Source organism: Gossypium hirsutum, chromosome D06, assembly GCF_007990345.1.
Source record: "Gossypium hirsutum isolate 1008001.06 chromosome D06, Gossypium_hirsutum_v2.1, whole genome shotgun sequence".
Lineage (NCBI taxonomy): Eukaryota > Viridiplantae > Streptophyta > Magnoliopsida > Malvales > Malvaceae > Gossypium > Gossypium hirsutum.
In genome coordinates, this window is record NC_053442.1 from 9,466,597 (window position 1) to 9,476,498 (window position 9,902).

General features: G+C 30.6%; 1 long non-coding RNA gene across 1 annotated transcript; it reads left to right on the forward strand.

Moving 5' to 3' along the window:
• Positions 1–4,485: 4,485 nt before the first annotated feature.
• Positions 4,486–9,059, forward strand: LOC107901198 (uncharacterized). Its single transcript, XR_001685170.2, has 3 exons — positions 4,486–5,155; positions 8,046–8,437; positions 8,513–9,059. It is a non-coding gene; the product is annotated as an uncharacterized lncRNA (long non-coding RNA).
• The last annotated feature ends 843 nt before the right edge of the window (positions 9,060–9,902 follow it).

Below are 9,902 nucleotides of genomic sequence, written 5' to 3' on the forward strand. Positions count from 1 at the left end.
GTCAATTTGACCCATATTCTTTTTTTTAGCTAAATTTGACCCCGATCTTTAAAAAAAATTGAATTTGATTATCAACCTTTCAAAAAATGTTAAGTTGATGTCTTTTTAACGAAAATATTTACTAAAATGTTAATTTTTTAAACATCATAGCTCGAATGACAATCCATATGTACTTCATGCTTTTTTTTATGAACTTTTTATAATTTTAAAATTATTTATTAACATGTCATGTAAGACAAATAGTGTCGTGTCATCATGAATGTACACGTGGACTGTCATGCGGGTTGCCACACCAATATCGTTAAAAAATTAATGTTTGAAAAAAATGATTTGACTCTTTTTTGAAAGGTTGAAAGCCAAATTTTGGCTTAAAAAAAGAATAATTGCCAATTTGACAAAAGATGTAAACGTTAATGGCTAAATTTGACATTATGCCTTAATAGTATTATAATTACACTTTTGTCTTTTCATACTTTTATATAATCTCTAAACAAAAAAAATACAAATTACAAATTTAAATATCAAACACACATTCAATAATATTATTTTTCCAGACGTACTGGCATATTGTTAGTCAGGATGTTAGGTTTTATTGTCTTGATGTTCTCAATGGAGGCACGTCTTTAGCGGAAATAAATAATACTGATATTGTTCTAATTCCAAAAATGGCTAATCTTACTAGTATGAAGCATTTCCGCCCTATTAGTCTTTGTACGGTGTTGTATAAGATTATCTCCAAAATAGTGGTAAACCAATTCCAAAAAGTATTAAATTGTTGAGTCGATGATGCGTAGAGCGCTTTTGTTCCTTAAAGGTTAATAACATATAATATCCTCATTGCGTATGAAATTCTAGAGGTGTATAAGCGGAAAAGGTTTGGAAAGAAGGGGCATCTTGCTTTTAAACTTGACATGAGCAAGACATATGACAGGGTGGAGTGGGAGTTTATAAAAAAGATGATGTTAAAAATGGGTTTTTCGACAGTTTGGGTGGATTTTATTATTCAATGTGTGAGTATAGTCCTGTACGCTATTATTCTTAATGGTAAAGTGGGGAGGACTTTTTCTCTAGGAAGGGGTTTTCGGCGAAGGGATCATCTTAGCCTGTATTTGTTCTTAATATGTAGTGAAGGGTTGTCTTCTCTAATATGCATGTCAAGCCAAGATGGATTGGTTATGTAACACCCTTAATCCGCCTCCGTCGTTAGATTAGGGTTACGGGCATTACTAACAAATCAGAACATTTAATTACAACATAAGCAAATGTGCAAACTAACCATTAACATCATATTATATAGGAAGCAGTACATGCTAATTTAATATTTCCATATAATTATCTTGAACAACTAAGTGATGAGATATGCCATGCAATGCTAAACTTGGTCTTCCACTATCTACACTCTTATCACTATTTATCCTCTATTGAAAGCTAGAAGTTGGATACATAACAAGACTATTCCAATTATTAGCATCAAAGTATTGAACTATACTCCGACTACTACCTTCGATGATATTAGTAGAATGACCTACGTCACCTAATTTAGGTTCCCTATTTCATTAAAAATCAAAGTAAAAATGCTTTCACAATCTTTAACACAAGTTTACGGGATCCTAAAAATAGTCTAAAAACAGATAGGGGCTAATTTGAAATAATTCTGAAAGTTTAGAGAAAATTTCAAAAAAACTTAGAAACATGGGTCATACGACCGTATGGCCAGGCCGTGTGATATGCCCAAGGCCGTGTGACTTTTGAAGTTGGGACACACGGTCGTGTCTCAACCGTGTTTCTGCCTGTGCAACTCACTAACTTGTGTCACTCGGCCGAAACATTACGTGTGATAGTTCATGTCTCAAGTCCTGTGTGCCTAAATTTACCTTAAAACTCAAGTTTACCAAATCATACTTACTTGAACATGAAGCAACTCATTTACCAACCATTTAACCTACTAAAAACACAATTAGACATGCTTAAAACATGCCAAAACATTCATCTTAAGCGCTTAACCAATGTACCCTTATTGGTACCACATTTTATAATTGCAAACACATTAGTAAGGCATCAATCATCCAAACTCTCATTTATATTAAATTGCCATAATTGACCTAATGTATTAACTATTTAGGCTACCAAGCTTAAAACTAAAACACATGCAAAACATTAGCTTGGCTAACATACCAAAACATAGATTTAACCGCAACCATATGAACTCATAAATACCATTACACATGGAACTCAAAATAATATCAACCAAAAGACCTTTTAGGTACATGCCATTATAAAATAAAATATCACCACACTTGAGTCCAGGATTATTGTTGGATGCTGAGTCGATAGTAAGCTGAAAAGTACCTAACCTGTGCAAGGAAAACAAACTGTACGTTGAGTATCACTCAGTGGTATTTCTATAATCCAAACAATTAAAACTTGGTGTAAATAATTAAAATGTAAGATGTAATTAAGAAATGATATATAGAATATCAAGTTCATTATGCTAATTTATTCATTCTTGTTCACATCTAACAAATATTGCACATTTTAATATATGGCAATAGCATTTCATAAGGCATCTAATAAACCATCTCATACAAAGGCATTATTCATTTCCATCTCCAACCCATGAGTTCATACTCATAATTCATCAATATTCACAACAAAATCCACCATTTCATATTTCATTTCACATCTCATTGCCATTTCTCATCCTTTTCCATTTCAAATATCAAGCACATCGATTTTTATAATTTATTTCTCCCTTTTAACATGACTTGGACTCGGACAGATATACGGATTCAACCAACACACCAGTTTGGCACCCGGTGTCTCATCGAATAAATCTGAAGCAAGTAATTGTGCTCAGCACTATAATAAGTTGACACCCAGTGTCTCATCGATTAAATCGAAGCAAATTGGCACCAAGTGTCTCATCGAATCGAAGTCGAAGTAATCCCTGTACTCTTCCTATCTTATGGCATGCCATCTATATCTGACTTAGCCCAAAATAATTAATAGGGTTTCATTTTACTTTTTAATACAACCAGTGCCTCAATTTCATGAATGTATATTATCATATATAAGCATGTATTCAATTTGATGATAACCACATTTTCTCAATACATGTATTCAATTCAACAATCATCAAAACACCACATTTCTTGCTATTCATAGTCGAGTCATTTTAATCATCATGTGATTCAATTCAACCAAAAAGTACAAGAGTTCTCACCTCAATTACTTACCATACACAAACAACTCAATTTGTAATAAGTCATAATTTAGTTCAGATTATAGAAACACAAACCATATATTCTGAGCTACTCGACGTCGACCTTGTCTTCCCTTTCTTACTCAAGGATTCTGGAATGACGTTTGCTACGGAATAAATAATTAAATAGATTAATAATACACAACTCAAATTTTATTAAATTTCAAATTTTATACCACATTTTGCTTATCTTCAATTTAGTCCCTAAACCGAGACTAATTTTAATCTCTATACTTAACCTCAAATTTTTATACTAATTTCACTCTAAGCTAAATTTAGCTCTCTATTTTCAATTCTACCCCTAAATTTTAATTTTTTGACAATTTTGTCCCTACTACTCAAAATCAACAATTATCTTCACTATTTAATCCTTTTCCACTTCTAACTTTAAAATTTTTCAATTTAATCCCAAAAACTCTAATTAACCAACAATAGTAACATCTTCAATCTTGAACAATACTAAAACTTGTAACATGGGTCGGCTAGCTCTAGGTATCGGGATTTCAAAAACATAAAAATTACAAGAAAAATGGATTAAATTAACTAACCAATTGAAGTTTGAATGCTTGAAAATCCCTAGTTTCCGTTGGAGTTCTTCTCCCCCCTTACAATTAATTTTGCATGTACAAGAGAATAAAAGTTTTCTCTTTGTTTAAATTTTGTTTCATTATTACTACTATTGTTATCATTATTATTATAAACTATTTATTAATTTTAACTTATAACATTAATGCATAATAAGCCTCGACCAACTTCCACTTTAAAGAAACAATAGTATAATTACTACTTTAGTCCCTTTAATTAATTTCAATCTATAATTCAACTTTTAACCCGTACGCGATTTAGTCCTTATACCTTAATAACTCCTAATTCATGAAAATTACTTATCCAAAATTTAATTCACCTCTATTATAGCTCGGTAAATATTTTATGAAAATATTCACGGACCCAATTTATAGAAATGGAGTCTCAAAACAATACTTTTTGTCGCCTTTGACTATCGGGTCGTCACAGGTTAAGGGTGCAAGAATATGCCAAAGGGGTCTAAAGGTTTCCTATCTTCTATTTGTTGATTATTGTATATTTTCTGGAGGGGATACAATAGAGAGAGCTATGACTTTGAAATAGATTCTTAAGGAGTATGAGGAGTCATCGAGGCAATGTATGAACTATGATAAGTTAGTTGTTTATTTTATTTTATTTTGTCCTCGAAATTTACTTGAGAAAAGATGAGAGTATTGAGATTTCATGGTTTCTTCCGGCTCCCAAGTAGCCTCTTCTATGTTGTGATGATGCCACATTATTTTCACCAATGCCATGTGCTTATTCCTCAACTCTTTCACTTCCCAAACTAAGATTTTAACCGAGTTTTCACTGTACGTCAAATTAGGTTGCAACTCAATTTCGTCGGGAGTTAAGACATCAGAGGGGTCAAATCTATATCTTATTAGTATCGATATATGAAAAAAATTATGGATCTTATCCCATTCTGGAGGTAGAGGTAGTCGGTAAGCTACAAGTCTAATTCTCTCAAGAATTTCATAGTTCCATAAACCTCAGACTAAGCTTCCCTTTTCTGCCGAATCATAGAACATTTTTCCAAACTTTTAGGAAGACTTTATTGCCAATCTCATAACTTAGAGGGCGTTTGGTTGGGGGAATAGGCATGCATTCCCCCTATTCTGCGGGCCTACCACCAAACGGGCGTTTGGTTACCCGTAATACTATTACGGCCCGATTCGGTTACGGGGCTATTACCTCCATTGGCTGTAATAGCCATTCCCCTCGTGAAGCAGTGATTAGGGATTTCGCCCTTGTTTCCTATTTTCTATTCCATTCTCTGCCCTCATCTACCTTCCGTTCCATCGATTCTCTGATGTTTCCCTTCCAAAGGTAATTTCCCTTTCCCTTCCATCAGTTTTTGCTTCTTCTTATGATTTCTGCTTCTTATGATTTCCATTTTCTAGTCCAAATATTTTTTATTGCATGTTCGATTGAAAAGATGAAAAATTTTCTTGTTTGATTTCCTTGTTAACCCCTTGGCTAATAAAAAAAGATCAGATTTCTTTGTTTTTGTGTCCTGGATTAATCTATTCATTTCCACAGTCATGAAATACTGGTAATGCCCCTTAGATAGTAATCGAATCATACAAACAGATAGAGACTAAAGAGAGTAATTACCACTCCTAACTTATCTGGATACAACCCACGGTTTGAGAGCCGGCTTTCCCTTCTAATTTTGGCACTAAAAGTAACCTAAAGATGTAAAAGGCATACCAATTGCTCACATGCTAGAAATACAACTATCAATAGAAAAGATTTGGACCAGGGATTACAAGCCTGGCGTGGCTTTTACCAAAGTACACGTCCTACACAGAGGGGATTATCACTGAATATTGGTATTGTGGTTATGATGCTACCATTTTTCTTTTTGCTTATGATTTGGTTGATTTACAGTGATTGTTGCCATGTGTTGATTTTTAATAATGCTATACTCTAAGAGAGGAAAAAAACTTTATATATTTTTTCATCTGAGTTATTGAACATATACTTGTTGAAACTGATGTTGGAATAGCAAATTGGACACCCCGTACTCAGCCCTTGGCTGCCTAAAAAGAAAATGTTAAAATAGACTCCATTAATGTAGATATTCAAAATTTAGTACAAAAGAAGATAAGGTTGCAAAGCCTACTTATGACTTAAAGAAGTCTACTTTGTGAAGGGAAGTTCTTTAGCATCTTTCCAAAAAAGGGGAGAACAAGTTGGCAGTAGCAAATGGAAATTAGTACAACAACTATTTGTCATGTTGGTGTTGTTTGGGTTAGATGATTTAGATGGTTAAAAACTTTGAACTTCTGCCTTATTTTTTCCTTATTAGTTTAGGAACCTATTCATGGATTGTAATAAGTCTATTGGACACTTCTATATACTCCTTATTAGTTCTTTGAGAACGCATTATTGTTTATCACTATGATTGAAGATGCATACTTATAGGATTCTCAACCCTTAAATAAAAAGATAATACAATGTTGATGCTAATCGAGTTAAGACTCAACCAACAAAAGAGAATTACGATCAATAAAATATGTGAGGAGTCTATACATTTGAAGAGACTTGCATGGGAAGTGTTTGTTTTTTGTAGGAATATTGTGGCTAAAGATAAAGAGTAATCTAATTGGCATTCAAAATGTGATTTATCAACCAATTAACCCAGGACTAATCATGCTCGAAATACAAGCTGATGGAGTGACTATCATTGGCTTATCCTTGTGTTAAATGTCAATTTTTAATGCTTATATAGGGCTGCTTGTATACACAGTTTGTAACTATTTTTTAAGGGCTTTATTTCATTCATTTTGGTAACATTTTGTTCCGTAATATTTAAATATTTATTAGAGGCATCATCACTTGTAAAGATATTTGAGAACAATAAATGTAAGTAATTGTACAAAAACGAAATTGTCATTCATTCATTAAACAAAACTTTGCAAAAGCAAAATGTTAATCTGAATTGCATAAAGAATCTCGATCTCAAGATCACTATTTCTGTCATTACTTGTATTCCAACACAGGCATGCTAAATTTTTTTCTATTACTTTCCTATATATTTGGAAGATCGTACCTCCATATGGCTATTCACATGGCTGTTCACTTGTATGTTAGGGATGAAAAACCATTTTGGTTCTTGTTAACAACCTCTGGAAGATGAGCTTGAATTCTATTAGCATGAACCATGGTTATACACATAAAATACATATTTTTTGAGTGACTATTGTAATAGTTAGTGCAAAATAGATTTTTTTTATTATTTTTAATTTTAACTATTATTTTTCAATTGTTATTTAAGTTTTAATTTTATTGTAATGGATTGGTTTTATTCATTTGTTTTTCAATTTATATTTAATAATAATTATTTTAATTAAGTAACTAAAACAAATATATATTCAATGACTAATGGTATAGTTTATTCATATATATATATCAACTTATTGGACAAATTTTGATTTTAATTGTTATATTTTTGTTGAAATTTAAAATATTTTTCCTTTAGTTTGGTTGTTTCCAACCCTCAAATGTTTGTTAGAGTAAGGAATTAGTTATATATTTTATAAAGATTAGATTTTAAATTTAAATTTTAATGAGTTATAAATATAATATCATTAAATTTAGAATTTAATATCTTTACTTTTACTTAGTTGATGATTCTCGAGCTCGTATTAGTCGGGGGATTAGTTTAACTTGTTAATGGTATTAAATTTATAATTCAATATTTATATCTTTTGTTAATTTATTTTTATTTTTAATTAAAATTGGCACTCAATATTTTAAGAATAATTTAATTTGACCATCAATATTTTTAATAAAAATTGAATTATTGTTTTTTAATGAAAATATTAACTAAAACATTAAAATTTTAATAATAATTATTTTATTAAATTATATATTTTTATTAAATTATATTTTAAATTATATATTTTTATTAAATTATACATATACCTACAAAGCATCAACATAATAACATGATCAAAGATTTTGAAGACGAAGAATTTATGCAAATTGTTGTAGACTATTTTCAAAATTTGTTCACCTCACAAGGATAGTCTATTTTTGGTTAATAGACTAGGCATGCCATTTGTGATTGTATTATCGAGGCCTAAAGTACTTTTATATCATGACAACTAATTTGATAAAGAAATGAATTTCAAGTTGCAAAGATAATTTTAATTTCTATTTTTTGCTTCGTAAAGATTCTAAATTTGTATTGTTCATTTTTCTTTGATAGTGTTTTATTGCAACTTGAATTCTTTGGCTTGTTTGATTGCTTCCTCCATCCATAGTTGAGCGTCTTGTATTCACTAAATCACTGTAAGTTCTTTGGTAATTAAAGTCTTTAATTTTATTTTACTGCTATTGAAATTAGAATTGGAGAAATGTGACCCTTTTACTACGATTTGAAGTTATATAACACTTTAATATCTAGAAATGTTAGAAAAGGCTTTACCCAATGCAATATTGAAGGCTAGACCTAATATTGAATCGAGGATTAGGTTACTAAAAAGGGATTGGTCAATCGTGGATGACATGTTTAATGGCCAAAACAATAACAATTTTGGTTGGGATGAGCATAGGTAGCTCGTTGTTGCTGAAGATGCAGTTTGGAACTCTTATTTAAATGTAAGAATTATTTCAAGTCTTTATTATCTTATTTTTACCCAACTTATAACTCATATGATTTCCTCATTTTTATAGAGTCATAAAGAAGCCGGTCAATTCAGACATCGTAGTTTCCCTTACAACAACCAACTTACTGCCATCTACGCAAGAGATCGAGCGACTGGGAAAGATGCTCAAACAGCCGCTGATGTTATTGAAGAAATAAATGTTCAGGATGTACCTACTACAAATATTAATGAAGAAAGAAACGAATTCTATGACTGCGAAACTGATGTCTCTTTGGATGACATGGATGTTTCTGCTACAGAACCGCAACCAGATAGAAACCAAGGGGGTTCCACATCTTCAAAGAAGAAAAAAAAAGAATTCTGATGCAAATGATCATGTTTCTTCTTCATTTCATGATGCTGCCACTTTATTGGCGGAAAACATGCGGGCCATTGGCGAACAAATCAGTAGGAGCATTTGTAATGACCCAAAATCCACGGGCATCGGAAAAGTATAATATCGGGCCTCCGTCTTGAGTTTAAAAATAATTATTAGAAATATTTACAAGACTAGTTGTGTGTTTAATTAGGTTTTAGATAGGTGAATTTGGCTCAATTAAGAGTATTTAGCAAAAGGGATTAAATTACAATAGAAGTGAAAATCTAATTATAGATTAAAAGAAAGTAAAAAGGGCTAAAATGGTAATTAAGCCATTTAAAATGATTGAGGCGGCATAAAGGAATAAAATTTAAGATTTTATTTGTTTAATTATATAATTAATGATATTTATTATTAGTTATTAGTTATTATTAAATTAAAATATATTTAGTAATTAAATAATTAGTATAAGATTTTTGGGTAAAAATAAATTATGATTTTGCCAAATGTGTGGTAAAAATAAAATACAAGTGTATTATACTTATTTATTTACTTGAAAATTAAGTAAAAGATAATTGTTAATTAAATAATAATATTATGAGATTTTTATTTGATAAATGAGTTAGATTGAGATAAGTGTATGGTAATGATTTAATGCAAGTGTACTAATAAAATACATACATTTGTAATATTTATAATTAATTAATATAATATAAAGTAAATGAAATAAAATGAAATAAAAACAAAGCAAAAGAAAGGAAAGAAACAGAATAGAAGAGACGAAACATGGGAGAAACAGGGGAGAAAGAAGAAAAAGAAGAAAAAAGGGAAAATAGGGTTTTTGAAGCTTGAAATTTAATTTGGTAAGTCAAATTAGCCCTTTTCTCTTAATTCTAATGTTTTAAAAGCTTTAAAACAAAGTTTTGATGGAATTAAGTTGATATTTTGTAAGTTCATAGGTTTTCAAGAATAGTTTATGTTGAATAAATTGTTGAATTAGGGATTTAATTGAATGAATTTTAAGTTAGAATTGATAAAGGGATTAAAGTGTAAAAGAAACTATAAGTTTTATGTTTTAGGGACTAAATTGAGGGAAATT